The sequence below is a fragment of the Manis javanica genome, chromosome 8 (assembly GCF_040802235.1).
Source record: "Manis javanica isolate MJ-LG chromosome 8, MJ_LKY, whole genome shotgun sequence".
Taxonomy (NCBI): Eukaryota; Metazoa; Chordata; class Mammalia; order Pholidota; family Manidae; genus Manis; species Manis javanica.
In genome coordinates, this window is record NC_133163.1 from 111,917,187 (window position 1) to 111,934,884 (window position 17,698).

A 17,698-nucleotide genomic window follows, 5' to 3' on the forward strand; every position below is an offset into this window, starting at 1 on the left:
TTGCGGTGGGGATTCAGGTGGGATAAAGCAGTTCCCTGGTGACTCCATCTTCCAGGTCCCACATCGGCTCCTCTGCTTTCAAAATGGTCAGATTCGGAATTGGAAAGCATCTATCACATGTCCTCCATCCCCAGATGGACATTTCTCCTATGTCTTAATATTCCTAAAGCCTAGGTACATCCTGAAATCAGTCAGAACCTTTCACGGGATAGTTTTGCTTATTATTACATCTTATAAGTGGAAAAACATGGTATAAGAGTCCATCTTCTGGATGCCACTCTGCCAGATTTCCTATTTGTCCCCCCGCCACCTCTTCAGAGCCCCCTCCCTCTCCATGGAAGGGCATTTGAAGACCTTGAATTTACCTTTAAACAGCCTTTACTCAAGGCAGCACATGAAGGATGATGGGCTTCGTGATAGAGTGCAATGCTGGGGAGCAGGTATCTTTGACAGAATTTGTGGTGGGAAGACAGTGGTCATGGAGGCACGTGGTTTCCAAGGTGATAACTGTTGAAGGCCACCCTCCGCTTCTCTGCAGCACCATGTGTCATGTCTGGTATTTTTGTCACGGTGTAGTTTCACAGTTCCGCCCCGAGTAAACGTCGACGCTTTGGTCCTCAAAAGGTGTCACCTCTAGACCTTGCGACCTTGCCCAGTGGTCCTGCTTTAGCAGTCTCTAACCCATGTCATGGTTTTAACATACAATAAAACTTCTGACAGTTTCCCATATATGAGCCTTATAAGGGCCACACATAGGATTATTTTTTTTCCAGACAAAAGGAAGTCTGGAAGCCAAGACAGTGTAAATGTAAAGCAAGGGGAGAGTGTGTGTAGGAAGCTGGGACTGTAGGCACCAGCTCTGAACGGGAGGTTGCTGGTGGGGCCCTGGCCTCTCAGGGAGAAGCTGACATACTCCTGCCTCACCTTCTTTGAGTGTAGCTAGAACAGCTTTTCATCCCTGCCCTGGGCTGTACCCCTCAGACTTCAGGATGAAAACTGAAGGCCCCATGGATGGAGAAATACTCCACAGACAGGCTCAGGCTGCTTTCTAAGGCTCTTAAGAGTCAGGCATATAGGCTCAGCGTCACGATGTGCTGCTGGCCTCACCTAGCAGGACTCGGGAGCCCCACTATAGCCCACCCTCCCACCCACCCCCTTTTCCAGACTGTGGTTGCCGTTCCTCCCCTCCGCCTGTCCCTTGTCACTTCCTGGCATCCCAGGAGCCTGGCAGAGGCAGGCAGTGAGTTTTCTGTCCCTGCCTCAGAGTCATTTAGAAACTCTACTGCATTTGATACCAGAAAAAAACCGCGAGAGACAGGCTGAATGGAACCTGTCCTTTATACTTCAAAGAACAGGCCTGAACATATTTTTGTGGGACCTTTATAATGTCCTTCTGCCTGGAGTGTTGTGCTGCTAGGAGCTTTGGGGGTAGGTCCCCAGTTACCAGCTGGTGTGGTGCCAGCTTTTCTTTTGCCCCCCTCCCCCATCCCCTCAGCATATGCGTCTGTGTGGCCTCACACTGGCCTGGTCTCATCTCGGGAAGCGGCCATAGGCCGTGCTGCATCTGAGCGTTATTCAGTAGGAGCTGCTGCAGGGGTCCCCCATGGCCCTGAGGAGGGCTTCCGGGTCTTCCAAGGCAGGTATGAGGTCCGTTTTGGGATGTGAGCTTTCATTGCAGAGCATCTAAGAGGAGGATGGTTTCAGGGGACAGTGGTCCCTGGCCTAGAGCATAGAGATGCATCTCTCTGAGAAGCCAGAGCAGGTGATATGTGGAGATGTGCTCCCGAGGGGAGCTAACGCTGGGCTTTGAAGCCTTGGGCTGATCCTGTGGACAGAAATTGCTATCTCTGAAGGTCAAAAAAGGAGTCTGATCTGGATGAGTTGGGAGTTTGGATTTTGCTTGGTTCTGCCTTTCAAAAATCTCTGGGTAAAGATGCTAAAGCTACATTTGTTTAAACTCTGCTGGCGTTAAGTCAGGTGCAGACCTGGTGGTCAGTACACACAGGTAGCTTGAGTACTGGGTGGCCCTCCTGTTGGGTGTCATGGCCCTCAGACCACCTGCAGAGGAGCACCGTGGCCTTGAGGGATGAGCTGACCTGAGCTGTGGCATGTGCTTTATCACAGAAAATCCCCTGCGGCTTTTCATAGGCTTTCCCTGCTTGCTTTCTGGGTGTTTCATCAGTGAGTTTACAGGCAACCAAAGCCTATTATAATTTATCAAAATATTATGACCAAAATTTGCCAACCCCGAGTGAACCCCACTACCAAAATGACCCCAGAACCAAAGCCTCAGGGGACACCAGGCAGCAGGCAGTGGTGGTGAGCCAGCAGCAGTCTGCATCTTAGGGGACCCGAGCGCCTCCCACTAACAGGCCTATTTCGTCCTTGATACAGTGAACCCCAAAGTGTCCCCCAGCTCTGAGATTCTGGGCTCCTGCAGGGTCCCTGGGGATTCTGGCCTTAAGGCCCCAGCACAGACGACCAGCATGTTCGCCTCTCAGCCTCCTGGAGGAAGCATGCCCTCCACGGCCCGAGGGGGCAGCTGCCTCTGAGAGCCTTACTGGGGACCCGAGGAGTTGGAGGAAGATGTTCGCTCAGGCCCAGAGGCTGTCGGGTCCTGACAGCTGTGCTCGCGCTCGGCACCCACCTCCAGTCTCCTCCAGGTGCTGGCCTCAGGAGGTGGCTCTGGGGGAGGCCGTCTTCCCCGCGGGGTTCCCGAGCTCCACCCTGAGGGGGCTGGGCACTGCGTCCCTGTCTTTCTGAGCCTGCCTGGTATGGTGTGTTTGTGGTCATTAGGAACAAGCATGTGACAGCGCTTCTGTTGCCTGATTTAAAAAAACACTCTGAAGAGACATTTCTGCAAAAGAAGTTGGGGTTTGGCCTTCCTCTGAGCCCACCCCCAGCCCTCCCAGAAGCATGTGTGTGAGTCACTGCGTTGACATCCCCTGGTTCCACAAAGCCCCGCACGGCTGGGTTTCACTCAGCAGCCGTCCCGCCACGCTGCACAGCCCAGGAGCAAAAGTTAAGCTCTGCCCCATTTCGTAATGTCTTTACTGATCTGGTCGCATAAATTATTTTTTTTTTTTATTCACCAGAAATAAACTTTTAAAGGAACGGACCTGTGTGAAAGTCTTGTGGCCACGGGAGGAAGGTGGAAGGCAGGAGGAGAGTGGGTCATTGGGTGAGAAATCCCTCCTTGAGGGCTGCCCCCCGGTTCTCAGACACGTGGGAGAGGAGGAGGGGGGTAGGGGGCTGAGTGCACGTGTGTGTCAGGCAGAGCCGCAGGGCGCCACTGAGTCCCGTAGGGCTTTGCTGACTCTAGAGAAAATTCAAAGAAGAAATAGACCTTGAGTAGGAATATGCAGTTATTTTCTCTGAAAGAAGCAGCAGGTCTCCTGGCAAGCAGCTCGGCCTTGTGGATGCTGCGCTTACCTGACTGGGAGGCAGCTGGATGCAGAGTGCGCATGCTCCCCTCTAAACCAGGGAGGTTCACCTCCGACAGCGGGGGCAGCAGGGCAACCTCCTGGGATCGCACCCCCTCCTTCCTGCAGATTGCTTGGCCAGAGGCCTTGTTTGGGGGAAACCAGACTAAGAAAAATGGGAGGCATGTTTAGTCCACAGGAGGGCGATGTCAGAATGAGCCCCGCCACCAGGAGTGCGCCTCTGGGATGCCCCACGACGAAGGGATTGTTTCCCCCCTTAAAATGATGATTGAAGCTCTCCATGCCAGTTGAAATGTTTTTCCATCTGAGGGAGCTAACGTGAGCTGAGCCCCAGGGCCTCTCAGTGGGACGTGCTGCCCCAGGAGAGACTGGGGCTGGAAGTCAGGGCGGGCTGTAGTTGAAGGGGAGGGGACGTTTGCGCTTGCACAGCTAACACCTAGCGTGTACTTACCTCGTGCCCAGCACTGACCTCAGTTGCTGCCTCACCCACTAATTTAATCCCTACCACATCCAAGGAAAGCATGACACATAGGCACTCTTTTACCTTCATTTTATAGATGACAAGGCTGAGGCACAGAGAGGTTGGGTAACTTGCCTGAGGCCACACAGCAGAACTGGGATCTCCAAATCACTGTTAAAATCATACAGCTAGTGAATAACAAAGCAGAGACTCCCTCCATCCTGAGTTTAAAACACCAGACTCAAGGGTAACTCATGATACCAAGAAATTCAACTGTGAGGTTTTACAGGACGCAGTCACAGCAGTGTTGCTGCCTGAACTCCCCAGGTGAGGAGTGGCCCAGACCCTCTGCTGACCTGCAGTGGGGGCAGAGCTACCCTGGGGGGCTGGCACCTGGGAGGGGCAGGAATAGGCCCACACTTGCGGCCCCTATAAGAACTTCCTGTCCATCAGTCCTCTCCCAGGAAAGCTCAGTTTTTAAGAGAGAAGTTTGATTCTGTTAAGCCCAGACCCAATGTTGAAGGCATGTTTTCTGGCCTCACCAGAGGCTGTATCATGTAGCCTGGGGCTCGGGGCAATGCAGAGTAAGAAGGGGCTCTCAACCCCTTCTGAAACTGGAGGGACAAGAGGAGACAGGGAAGCAGAGAGATGCAGCAGACCCTTCAGGCGAGCTGCCCCTGTGCCTCGGGGCCACACGCTTCATGCCTTTGAGCTCCCCCATCACCTCACCTGATGGAGGGGCACTTTGTATGGGGACCATGTTTGGGTACAGTCCCCTTCTCTGGTGTGCATGTGGGAGGGCCCCATGTCTGCTGAGTAGATGGACCCTGACAAAGCACCTCTGCCCCTCAAGGGCTGATCCTGGGCTACAGGGAGGAAGGCCCTTTGCACCACTTGTCTGCCTTGTTATGCATGCTGGCTGCTTTTGACCACAGGGGGCAGTGTGGTTCCATGGCACACACACTGCTTGAGGGGGGAAAAAGGGGGCATTTCATGGGCAAATTTAAGAAATCATTAAAGTTCATACCTTAAGAAGGCTCTCTAACATGTCTTAGGGCCTGTAGGATTCTCACATGCATTGGGAGTCTCCAAAAGGAGTAAAAAACATTACTCCTGTTCCAAAGATCAGACCTGGGAAACTGGATAAAATGAGAGTTCCTGTGGCCAGGATTCTCACCTGGCCCTGGTTGACTAGCTCACTGCACACCTGTGGGCAATACATGGCTATTGACTTTATATAAAGAGCTCCACCCAGAGCTCTGGGCACAACACGGTGGCAGGGCTGCAAGGCTGTAGGAGGGCAGAGCAGAGGCTGGAGTGGTGGCAGTGCTGAGGACAGAGGCCCAGAGGATGGATGTGTGGGACGACTGTGCAGGCAGAGAGGCCCAGAGGACGGCTGTGCGGACAGAGGGGCCCAGAGGCAGAGACACTAGTGCTGGACCTCCCGCCAGGAGAACAAGCCAGGTAATAAACCCTTTCACCCCAAAGAACGTTTTGCTGTCAATTTCTTTGGGCACATTGAATCCATAGTGAACTTGCCTGGGGCTGAAACCCATTGGCAAGCAGAAACCTTGCTCTAAAATCCTGTTGGAATTATCATCCAGCTCCACTGCCCGTTAGCACACATAGCACACTCCAACATCACTAATATTTTGTCTGTGCAGCAACCTCATCTAAGTCATATGCAGGGGTCACATCCTGACACGAAGTGTCGCTAACACCTAAAGTCAAGCTGTATGTATACGAGATATTTAATAAAGGTTGATTACCTGGGTGATAAACTTCAGACCGTGCCATCTGCAACCAGTGTTTATGACCTGGGGATCACCTATTTTGGACTCTGGCTGACTTGAACTTGAACAGGCAAAAAGAAAAAAGTTTGTTCTCCATCACCACATACCATAGCTGCCACCTTCCTTCCCCACCCCTCATGTGGCCCCACCATGCCACAGGGCACCACTGTTGCTAAAATAGTTCCTCTAAAAATTGCTTTCCCAGGGTTACCTTCCTAACACGGCTGCAGGGAAACACAACTTGACCCTAAATACACTGAAACCTCTTGCCCAGAGGATGCTGGCCATTGTTCCACAAAATCCAGAAGATGGGCTGCAGCTGGAAGGGGGCTGTTAATGGAAGATTGAAAGGGCCTTGGATGCTCTGAGTTGATCCCTGTAACATGGGGCCCGTAGCTCCAATCCCAGTGGAATGTGAAGGGCATCTGGAAGAAAAGGGGCTGCAGGGTGGGAGGAGATTTCTTTAATAAACCCAGTTTCCTCCAGCAGCTCCGTTGCCTCAAAGGGACACCTGAAATTCCACTCCCCAGCCCCCCTTCTCCCCTTTCCTTGCCTCATTAAGGCAGCACGATGAAGTGAAAAGAACATACATGGAGGCTTCGGACTTCAGATCAATATGGCTTTGAGCAAGTCTCTTCCAAGCCTATGGGGTCATAATACTGGACATGGCACTCATCTCCCCAACTTTTACTTCCCCCACCCCTTTGCAGCCAAAGCAATATTTTAGGGGCGATGACCTCAAGTCAAGAGCGGGCCTCATCTGGCCAAGGAGCCAGGAGGAAACGTCTGCCGGAAGCACCAGCCTTTCCCCCATCAGTGGTGAATGAAGATCCCCTTTTGCCCACAGGCAGAGCCGGCCTCGGATCAGAACCTGCCCCGAGGGTGGCAGAATGAAGATGATCAAAGAATCCATTTCTTTGGTGACTTTGTGGATCAGCCTAACTCTGATTCTTCCAGAATCCCCAGTCCCTAACCCAGTGCATTCCTGCCATGCTTAAGCCAGCCTGAGCTGGTCCTGCTGCCAGTGCCCTGTCACTGACCCCAGACAGCAGCCTTGTGGAGAAGGGCCAGCAAGGATTTGCCCCGTGTGGGGCACTTGGCAAAATTTTGTTTCCTCATTCCCTCACACCTCCTTAAAAGCAATCTTGAAAATATGACCAAAGAAAACCCCATTTCTTCCACTTTCAAGTTAGGTGCTCTCCTGTAGGCCTATCATGGTACCAGACTCCTAGTAGGTCTTCCATAAATACTGGAATGACTGAATCTGTGACGCAGCCCTGGAGTGTGATGTCGGTAATGCCTGCATTCCAATGTATGGCTTGCTTGATGGGGATGGAAAATGGTAACAGACATACCTGTGGACAGCAGAGGTCTCAGTCATGCTTCCATACTCTGCGATGAGCAGCTGGAGCCCAGGTCCTCCCCTCCCGCCTCCCCCAGTCTGCTTCCCAGCTCTCAGACATCTGCCGCTGGTGAGCGAGAGAAGCCTGTGGCCAATCACCTACAATGCAAACCAGCCGTGGAATGTCTGGTATGTAGCTTACGTGGTATGGTGTAGGTTTATTTTTTCTATTCATCCCTTGGCAAGGAAATCCTTAACAGTTTTGTCTGGAGCCACAAGCATGGAGCTGAGACCCTAGGGTGGAAAGTCCAGAGGGAGTAAGACAGTCCTGCCTCTTTTCTGCTCCTGGGACCACATAGTACCGTGCTTGACCAGGCGTGTTTTGCTCAGGCTCTGGCTTTTTACTCCGGCTGCCCAGAGAAGTCAGATTGAAATAGAAGCAGTGATCGCAGCGCGGGGAAGGGAATCACAGAAAGCTCCAGAGGGGACTAGGGCAGGGAGGAGGCTGGCCATGTGTGAATGGAGCCGGGCGCTTCACCATCAGCGTCCAGCTCCTTAGCTTGGTGCAGGGGACCAAATCTGGGCTGGAGATCTTGAAACCCGGGTTCCAGTTCTGGCTGGGTGACCTTGGGCACATTTCTTGATTTCTTGGAACCCTTTGTTTCCATAGGTTAACAGGCCTTCTGCTCCGACTCCACCTGGGTCCGGATGATGGATATCCTTAGTGTCTGACAGTGCTCAATAAATATTGCTATTCATTCCGTCAGCTAACACTCATTAAGGACTTACAATATGCCAGCCACAGTTCTAAGAAGTTTATGTTTGCTGACTCATTTAATCATCACAACAAACCTGCAAAGTAGATACTAATCCCATTTTATAGATGAGGAAATTGAAACACAATAAAGTCAAATACTTTCCCCAAGTTCACACAGCTAGAAAAGAGCAGATCTAGGAAATGAACCCAGGCAGCCTGGCTCAGAATTATACCCTCAACCACTATGCCATACTGTTGTATGTTACTTATTTTTCATAAAAACAAATGATATTATCCCCATTTTATGTATGCATGACAAAACTGACTAAGAGAAGTCACACAATTTGCCCAAGGCTACACAGTTTTGAAGTGGTGGAGCCAAGAGGTAAACAAAGATTTTTCTACCAACTTTCATTCAAAGTTTTTCTACCACTTTGGGCCAACTCTTGACAGATCAATATACCTAAAAAGAGAAAAGTCTTCAAACTCCCTGGATAATAAATGCAACTTGTTGGATTTAATCCTGGACATCCTCATTTCCAGTCATGATCAGGGTGTCAAAATATAATTTTCAAAAAATTCATGTCTCTCATGCAAACATATTGCAGATGTGTCAAAGGTTTATTTGACTTATTCCTGAAGGAACCAGTAGAATGGCGAGATTCATTCAAAAAACTGTAGAAAAATATGAGCCATCACCAAAAGAGAATGGCTAGAATAGACTGCTAAATTATTTACAAATTGATTACCCTATGACACAACAAAACTATAATCTTTGGCTTGTAATCTAGTCTACCAAAACCATGGCACTTCTATAAGACAAGAATCATTTGCATCACTATTGGGCTCCTCTGATTTCACATGAACTTGGCGTAATACCCTGTCACAGACACTAGTAAACAGAAGGTCAAAATAAAGGAATAGATCCCTACTGAGGCAGAAATGGCTCAGAGCACTGAGCTGATGACCACCAAAGCTGCTGGGACCTAGAGGAGCACAATGTTTAGGACTGGAAGACCACCACGTTCAAACTGCGGCCCCAATTCCTTTTGTGTGCTTGTGCACATCGCTATACTCTTCGGAGCCATAGTTGCCTCACCTATAAAGATTTTCTTTTAGTTAGGATAACAATACGCTTTCTTCAACCTCAAAGAATTTTTGCAAGGATCAAAGAAGAGTGAATATAACAGGACTATCAGTCATTGTTCTGGCTTTTGATTTAAGGGGGAACAGCCACTGGTCCCATCCCCCGCGTGTTAAGGAGGGGCCTTGATGGACAACTCAGAACGTGGCAGGAGAAATTGCAAAGCCCTTAGCTCTGTGATGCACTGGCAAACACTGATGCATCCAAATGTGTCTGCCACCTGGAGTCCAAGCCATCCAAACAAGGATTGCAGAAGACTTTGAAGACCTGAGTCATAGGAAAGATTCAGAACTGCTGTGAAGGGTATTTTTGACAATGAAGCTTTGGAGGGAACCACTGACCCCAAGTCAGAACACCGGCTGTCCCAGGGTGAGTGCAGAGGCAGACATATGTCACAGTCTTAACCAGGGTTTGGCAAACTTTTCCCCCAGATGGTAACATTTTAGGCTTGGCAGTCCGCATGCAGCCTCTGTTGTTCATAGCGTTTGTTTTTATTTTTGTCTTTTACAACCTTTAAAAATGTAAAGACCATTCTTGGTTCCTGGCTATACAGAAACAGGCAGCAGGCTGAATTTGGCCCACAGGCCGTGGATTGCCAGCCCAAATGTTACTGGCTTTGGAGTCCAGAGCCCTGCCTCTGAATCTTGTTTTCTTTATTTTCTGGCTGGCTGAGCTTGGGCAAGCTTCCCCACACCTCTTAGCCTAGTGCCCTCATTTCTTTCATGAAATACTTGCTGCTCATCTACCACCTTGCAAGGCACAAAACAGTGTTTTTAAGGCTTAAATGAAATAAGAAGGTCCTGGTGTGTGAAGGGAATGCAGCATAGAGCACAGTATCTGTTCCTGGGCCCGCAAGTACCTGGGGCTACCCTGGGCAGGGTTAATGACAGCCCGAGGACTCATACTCAGGCTGTCTAGGGTGAGTTCCAAGCACCTGTATTTTTGAAAAGCTGCTTCCATGAGTCTGGCCTGCAGCCACAGTTGAGAACCCCACAGAGGCATTCCCACTCCTTGCAGGTGCCTGGGCATCTACTCCAGGTGGTCTGAAAAGGGTCACCCTTGCAGATGGCACATTGCCTCTGGTGGCCTCATCGCCCCTCCTCCATGTCCAGCTAAACCTAGTGTCTTTCAGAGCAAAGCCTTGCCCCCATTCTGCTAAGGTGAAACTTGAGCTTCCATGCTCGAGGCACCAACTTGGAAGCCAGATGCCAATATCACGAGCAAGTGTCCTGAGAGCACAGACGCCGGAGCAGTAGTCATGGCCAGATACCTGCTGAGACCATCGCGGGTGTCATCTGATGTGTGCATTAGTCCTGGGCCCTTTTTACAGATGCAGAGACTGAGGCTCAGAAAGGTCACCCAGCTCCCTCCAGGCCACGGCACTGTCAGCACTTTTGGCAGAGAAGTGAAGTGAGTCTCTGGTGAGTATGGTTTCTCCTGGGAACTACACGCCTGTGCTCTTACCAACACTTCCCTTTATGGCATTATCTTTACTGCCATAGGATCAGAATGATGGAACAATTTTGCTCAGAATTTCCAAGGAGAATATCTCTTTTTTATTCTTGAAGCTCATAGTTAGCTCTTATCTAAGGAGCAACTTCCTCCTCCCAACATGGAGATCCAGACCTGGGGCAGTTCTGAGCTGGAGATGCCCAGGGTGTTGCTGATTCTTTGCTTTATCCAAAGCAAACTGTTCCTGAAAAGTCTGGATAGATACAATCACTAGATGATTTAACCTGTTTAAAGAGAGCTTCTGTGTATGTTTTAAGGGTTTTGTTTGTTTGTTTTGGTTGTTTGTAAACAGGAGAATCCTTCTGCAAAGAGAATAATTTACCTTTATTTGGTTTGCAAATTTGAATTTTGGCATATTGGGTTTTCTTAATTATGTCTCTAACTTTTTTATATCTACTGCTCCTTCAGTGACCATTCCTAAATTCCCACAGATAGAGTTTGTACTGTGTGAAAACGGACTCTTTAGTGCCTAAGACAAAAAGAGCAAATATTTATTCAGTTCTGCTGTGCCAGCCTCTGCTAGACCAGATCACATATGCTATCTCATTTTCTACTCTCAAAAATTCTGCTGTGCGGGATGTACTATCTCCATTTTACAGATTAACTGAGGTGCATGCATGCTAAGGGATAGAAATGGCATTCCAACCCAGCTTTGTCTGACTCCACGACAGGGGTTCTTCCCATGTCAGAAAGCATGAGATTTTTCTCATCATTGAAAACCTGAGAGAAAGCAACTCCATCCCCGACCCCTGCATCTTCCATCCCTTGCCCCAAAGGCCTTCAGTAAATCCAAATTCTAAGTTGGCACAGGAACATTTCACATTAGCCCCATATTCCTTTTGTACAGTGACAGAAGGAGGTGGTTCGGGCATGCAGAGACTGCCAACGTGGCAGGCTTCCCCCAAGCACCTGCAAGCCCTGAGCAGTCTGGGCCAGGCAGGCAGTACCCAAGCCTGGCCAGGCTGCAGAGAAGAGTGTGTGTGGTGTAGGCATCTGAGCCCCTGCCGGCGCTGCCCTCTGCCAGCTGGTCTGTTTCCTCATATGTATAGTAGGGTGCCTGCACAGTACAGTGGCCAGGAGGGACACAGCAGTTCTCGCCTGGAAGAGACCCTTCATAACCATGATTCCCTGATCACTGGACACCGTCCCAAAGCACAAATCCCCCTCCCCACTCATACACACCCTGTGAATCTAGGGACATTTTTTAAACGAACTTTCATATCCAGGCTGTTACCTGACCGCTGACATCAATCTGAGTTGAGTTCCGTCGCTTGTCGCCACGAGAGTGCTGAGGAATGTGGTTGCGGAGCTCTCAGCACAGGGCCTAGCCTTGAGAATGGCAAGTCCAGACAGTTGTCAGCTTTTGTGATGGCTAATATTGTCTGCATCTGTTTCTGCAGTGTCAGCACAGGGTAGGAGTGTTAAAGGTGGATCAAGTGGACCCGTGCAAGTGGCCCTGACGGTCACCTGCAGCTTGGATGCCCCGTGACAGAGCAATGCTGTAGCACTGCTCCAGTGTTGGTACTAAATTTAGTTCTCACCAGGGGCCCTGTGGGCCTGATAAACAGGGCCATCGGGGGACTAGAGAGCGCCATTGATGGAGCACGTGCTTTGTGCTTGGGAGCAATTCAAGAATCAAGTAAGCAGTTTTATCAGGCCAGGGAAAGTCACGGAAGATTTTCCAGAGAAGTTTAGATATTCATATAACAAATATACACTGACCACTTGCCATGTAGCTAGGAGGCTGGAGGAACTGGGAAGAGCACAGGCTCAGATCTGGGGACCTGTCCTCAGAATCCTGTCTCTGACACTGTGGAGGGGTCCATGGGGAGCCCCCCTAACCTCTGAGTCTCAGCCTTCCCAGCTGTGAGAGGTAGGAAGTGGACTAGATTGGTAGTTTTTGCACTGAATTTTCTTGGTGTCCAAGGTTTCTGGAGGTTCCCAGGGGCTTCCTGGGCATGAGTATGTGAAGGGGAAACTAAAGGTCAGGACCCCATACCCGCTTCGACAGAGCTGCTTATCGACCAGCTTTTGCTTTTGGGGTTGTAGTCCATCTGGAAAAGAGTTCTGCTGCTTTTTAAAGCCTTAAAAACCAGCAGACTCCAGGTCGCCTCCAGCCCTGTCCATCTGGGAATACTGGGCCAGGCACTGCATCCTTTGCTGGGGAAGCACAGAGCTAGAGGCCCTGCCCTCCAAGAGCTTGGTGGGCAGGGAGGCAGCTGGGCAGGGCAGAGGTTCCCTGGACACATGGGGGCTTATCTGTCCTGAGGAGAACCCCTCCATGCCTGCACTCTCCCGAGCAGAGGGCAGGGCCCAGGGGAGGACTGCAGGAGCCAGGCATTCAACTTCTAGGCTAGCCTGGGCTCTGTCCTTCCTCTCTGTGTGACCTTTGGCAGGTCTCTAAACCCCTCTGAGCCTCATTTTCTTGAGTCACAGTCTCCTTTTGAGAATGAAATGAGATGGTAGACCTGAGACTTGACACACAAATGCTAATATCATTGTAACAGGAAAATCGAGATGGAAGAATCCATTTGACGCCAACTAACTCCAAGCTACAGATTTGCACTTCTGAGAGACACCGGCTGGTAAAACAGTGGCACAGGTGTCCCCACTCTGGGCTCTGAAGTGCTTTCTCTAAGTGTTGGGCCTTTTCATCCTCAGTAAGTGATGTGCCAGGACAGTAATGCCCCAGGCAGACTGATCATCTTAGCCCTGCTCTAACCCTTTTTGCATGTATAGGGGGTAGGGGAATAGCAAAATGGCTAAGAACCAGGCTGCCAGTTCAAATCTTTCTCTGTCCCTTTATAATCTTTGAGCCGTGGTTTCCGCACTTGCAAAAAAAGGACTAGAAATAGTACCTATGTCTAGGGGTTATGGTGAGACCCAAAGGCACAAATCCATGTAAAAGGTCTAGAATGGTAGCTGGCCCATGGGAAGGCTTGCCATGTGTTACTCATTATTAGGCTATTTGAACGCTTGTCTCTATTTGGCACCCAGAGCTTGAAAGTATCACTGCAATAAATGAACAACAGCTAATGTTTTTGTCTTCTCTGTTGTAGCACTTTACACAAATTAAGTAATGCAACCCTCAGACAACCCCATGAGGTACGAATTACCATTCCCATTTACCAAATGAGGTCACCGAGGCACAGAGATGTTAAGTAAGTTACCCGAAGGTACACCGCTGCAAAGAGGCAGGCTCAGGATTTGAGCCCCAGCAATCTTGACTCTGTAACCTTCACTCTTTTTCTGATAAACGTTTATCTATTAAAATATTTACCAGATTATATGGCTAATATACATTCAAAGTAAAAGTTTTAAAATGGTAAGAAAGCACACGAATAAAAAATTAAATTCTACCACCCAGAGATGAACATTTGGCCAACCCTCCTTTCTGCACGCGTGGTGTCTGGGTTTATGTATATGCACAGGGCTTGTTACATAAGGACATCATGACATAGGTGCAGTTTTTTCTTTGTCATAAGCACTATTATGAGTTGAATTGTGTCTCCTCCCTCCCCCACCAAATTCATATGTTGAAATCCTGACCCCCAGTACTGCAGAATATGACCTTATTTGGAAAGAGGGTCCATACGGAGGTGACCGAGTTAAAAATGAAGCCATTAGGGTGGGCCCTAAGCCAATGTGACAGGTTTCATTATAAAAGAGGAAATGTGGACACAGAGACATGCATAGGGGGAAGATGATATGAAGAGATGCAGGGAGAAGACAGCATCGACAAGCCAAGCAGAGAGGCCTGGCACAGATCCATCCCTCCCGGCCTTCAGGAGAAACCACCCCCACGGACATCTGGGTCTCAGACCTCCCACCTCCAGAACCATGAGGCACACATGTCTGTTGCTAAACCGCCCAGTCTGTGGCGCTCTGTGACAGCAGCCATGGCAAGCTACACAGGCACCTTAAGTAATTTTTTTTTTTTATCTCTGCTTACTTTCTTGTATCTTCAGCCCTTTTCCTTCTCTTAGCCTGGATTCCATCATTGGATCAACTCTTGTTTGTCTTTCTTGCCTTTCCTTGAAGGAGTCCTGCTTCCTACCCACTGCACAGGTGAACCTCTGAAGCCACTTCTACTGCACAGCCTCTGCCATTGGACCTGGTGCAGGGCCCCTGGAACTTTTTTAAATGGATCCAAATGGTCTCTAACTCCTAGCATGCTCTGCTCTTGGGAATGGGCCAGAAAGCCTTTCAGAAACCCCCGGGGATTATCCTGGTGTGTTCCCCATCTGCCCCTTGCCCCAAGCCTCGACTTCCCTGAGAGGAGGTGAAGATTATGGAGAACTGGCAGGGAAGTGGTCCCCGGCTGGTAGTGATGAAGAGAAGGATGCCCACAAGCTGCTGCAGCATTCAAAAAGCCCTAACAGATACCAAAGCTTTATTCTTAGAAGAACCAAATTAAGTGGCAGGCCCACTATCTAGTCTATGAAGGCACTGAAACATGGCTGAATCAAGTCAGAAGCTGGGTTAACTATCCCAGGGCACCAACAGCAAGTCCCTAGGTAGCTGGGTAAAGGTAAGAGAGGTTGACAGCATTCTGTGTAAGAAATGAGGACGGCAGATCCTTCTGTCCAGCCTCTTGGCTGCCCACATGGAGAACCTGCCCTCTGTACTCACGGGGAGGCACCAGCAGCCCTAACCCAGCCAGAAAGGGGCCCTGTGGGGCCAGTGTCCGCTGGCTGGGCATGAGAAAATGACTGATGCCTGTCATGGTGCCAGTCTCTGGAAAGTTGTTTTCTGAGTTTTCAATCCTTTTAGATGCCTCCTTAGAAGTTATCAGTTCAGAACATCACAAAAGACAGCAAAAGAGAAAATGAAAACTATAAAAATCAGGTTATAAAAATAGCATTTAAAGACACACAAATGGACTTATAATTACAACCGTGTTAACACCTCTGCCTTCGGTGAGCATGTGAGACTCAGGCCATCCAGTTACAAATGACAGAACAACAGGCCTGCTGGGCATTTACATGCCCAGCTTTATCCAACATGAGAAAAGGAACCAGTACCGAGGCATCCGGCTGAGTAGTTAGGATCTTTCAATACGTGAGGGTTCAAGTTTGGGCGGGGAAATGACCAGCCAAACGCATCCTCCCGTGGTGCAGAAGATGGACGTGCTGAATGGAGGAATAGAGAGGACAGCCTGGGGCAATAACAAGAGAGCCTCGTGTGCTCCTGGTGTCCTGCCAAGCCAGTGGCTCCCTTTTTGGTCTTGGGACCCCCTTATGCTCTTAAAAAAGATTGATAACGCCAGAGAGCTTTTGTTTATGTGGGTCCTATTTATTCCCATTTACCATTTTATACATCAAAACAGAAGAATGTAAAAACAAGAATACCCAGCACACATTCCATGGGCTGTCAGAGCCAGGAACCTGTGGAAAACTCTGCCGTACCCTTGTGAGAAAAAGAGACTGAGAAAGGCAAATAACATATCATTTCCCTGGAAATAGTTTTGACCTCCCAGCCCTGAAAGGGTCTGGGGGACTCTCAAAGCCTCTGCACCATAGTTTGAGAGCTCTGAGTTAGGCTATTATATTTAGGCTAGTCACTGACTTCTCTTACCCTGAAACGTGTACTCTTCCCATTTTACAGATGAGGAAAGTGAGGATTAGAAAGGTCTAGTAACTTGTGCTGTCACACAGCTACTGCAGCAGGCCACGATTCAGTCCTGCTCTCTCTGACTCCTCAGCCTGCATTTGAACAGGGCTTGGCCACAGTAGGGCCAGGCCCAGAGGGGAGCAGCTCATGCAGGCCGTAATGAGGGCCCCCACAGTGAGAAGAGGGCACCCTCCTGCCCTCCACTGGAGTGGTGGAAAGAACAGCCAAGTGTATCACTGGCTGGGGGTCTAGGTTTTGCCCCCTGCCCACATCAAGCATTTGGCAGGGTGCATTTGGAGGACTGGGTTAGAGGCACCCCCTGCCAAAGCACAGCTGTGACTCCCTCCCCTGCCCTGAGCACTCATCCTGGGTCCAGAAGGGAATCTCAGGGAACCTGAGCAGTCAGCTGAGGCTGGAAGATGAGTCTGCGCAGCCTGAGAGGAAAACAGCTCTGTTCTCACTAACCCACAAGGATGAAGGATCAGCCCGGAGAATCCGGGGCCTTTTCTAGGACCATAATAGGTGATTTGGCTCCAAAGCCTGACATACTCCACTGAGAGTGAGAGTTTCACAGCAGAAGAGCATTCCGCAGCTACTGCCGGCCCTCTGCCGGGGAGCTCTGCTTCCAATCTCAAAGATGTCAAAGTTTTAAAGGCACAGGAATTCGGTTTTACCCAGCAAGGCGGCCTAGGAGGGAATGTGACTGCCAGCATTCCCCTGGCAAATGCTCAGGGTAGATCTGCAGCCGCCCCCGCCCACTCTCCAACACTAACCTCAGACTCTGCTCCCCTGCTCTGCTTCCCCGCCCCGGGGAACATGTGGCCCTGAGATTGGGGGTGCCCATAGCCACCCACTCAGACCCGCTTGTGGAGGGTGTATGTCCTCGCCCTTAGGCTGGCTCACATGTCCTTATCCTTATCCAGACACTAGCCCGGACCCCAGTGGCCCACATCCACTGCCAGGCAGACATAGTGTGCATGCCACCTCCAGGCAGGAAGGGCCACACTCAGCGAAGACATCACTAACAATAGCTCACATTGTGGTCTCATCACGCTTCACAGAACCTATCCTGTGTCACTGGAGCATCACAAAACTCCTAGGGGGTTCAGGCTCCCATTGTTTCCTTTAGAGACGAGGAGGCTTGGAGTGTCTCAGGTCACTCCACGAAGTGTGGGCGTAGGTCCCAGGCCTCCGCCTCAGCCCAGGGCTCTCTCTGCTGCATGGTGTTCTGGGGTGCGGTGGGGAGCCCAAGGGCCCACCACCCTCTGTCTGATCTTCGGGGGTCCATCAGCCATGAGTCCTCATGGAATCATTGAGGTTAGAAACATCCAAGTTAGAAGTTTCGATCAGTCAAGCAGTTGGTCTGATTTTAGCTAGCTCTCCTAAAGAGATGCCCCATGCAAGCAATTCTCCTGTGCTTTCTTCTGCCTCCTGGTTTCTGAGAGTGAGGAGCCTGCCCTTGATAATCTCAGGAGCCACAGCGGGCGAGGCTAGCGTTTGAAATCCTTTGCATGATGTGATCATGGCCACTCAGCAGGTTATTTAATAATGTGCCCTGTGGGAAGAAGGATGCCCTCTGACCTCTCAGCCATGATGTGATGGCCCCTGGGTCTGCCTTCCCTGGTGGGTGGATC

The 17,698-nt window shown here is 50.1% G+C and overlaps 1 long non-coding RNA gene across 2 annotated transcripts; it reads right to left on the reverse strand.

Moving 5' to 3' along the window:
- Positions 1-47: 47 nt before the first annotated feature.
- On the reverse strand, positions 48-8,428 carry LOC108408577 (uncharacterized). Of its 2 annotated transcripts, XR_012120728.1 has the most exons (5): positions 5,673-8,424; positions 4,931-5,042; positions 3,988-4,074; positions 3,433-3,588; positions 48-3,318 (listed from the first exon to the last, which is right to left on the reverse strand). It is a non-coding gene; the product is annotated as an uncharacterized lncRNA (long non-coding RNA). The 2 variants fall into 2 exon arrangements; XR_001856025.3 differs by having other exon boundaries at positions 3,433-4,074; positions 5,673-8,428.
- Between the last annotated feature and the right edge of the window lie 9,270 nt (positions 8,429-17,698).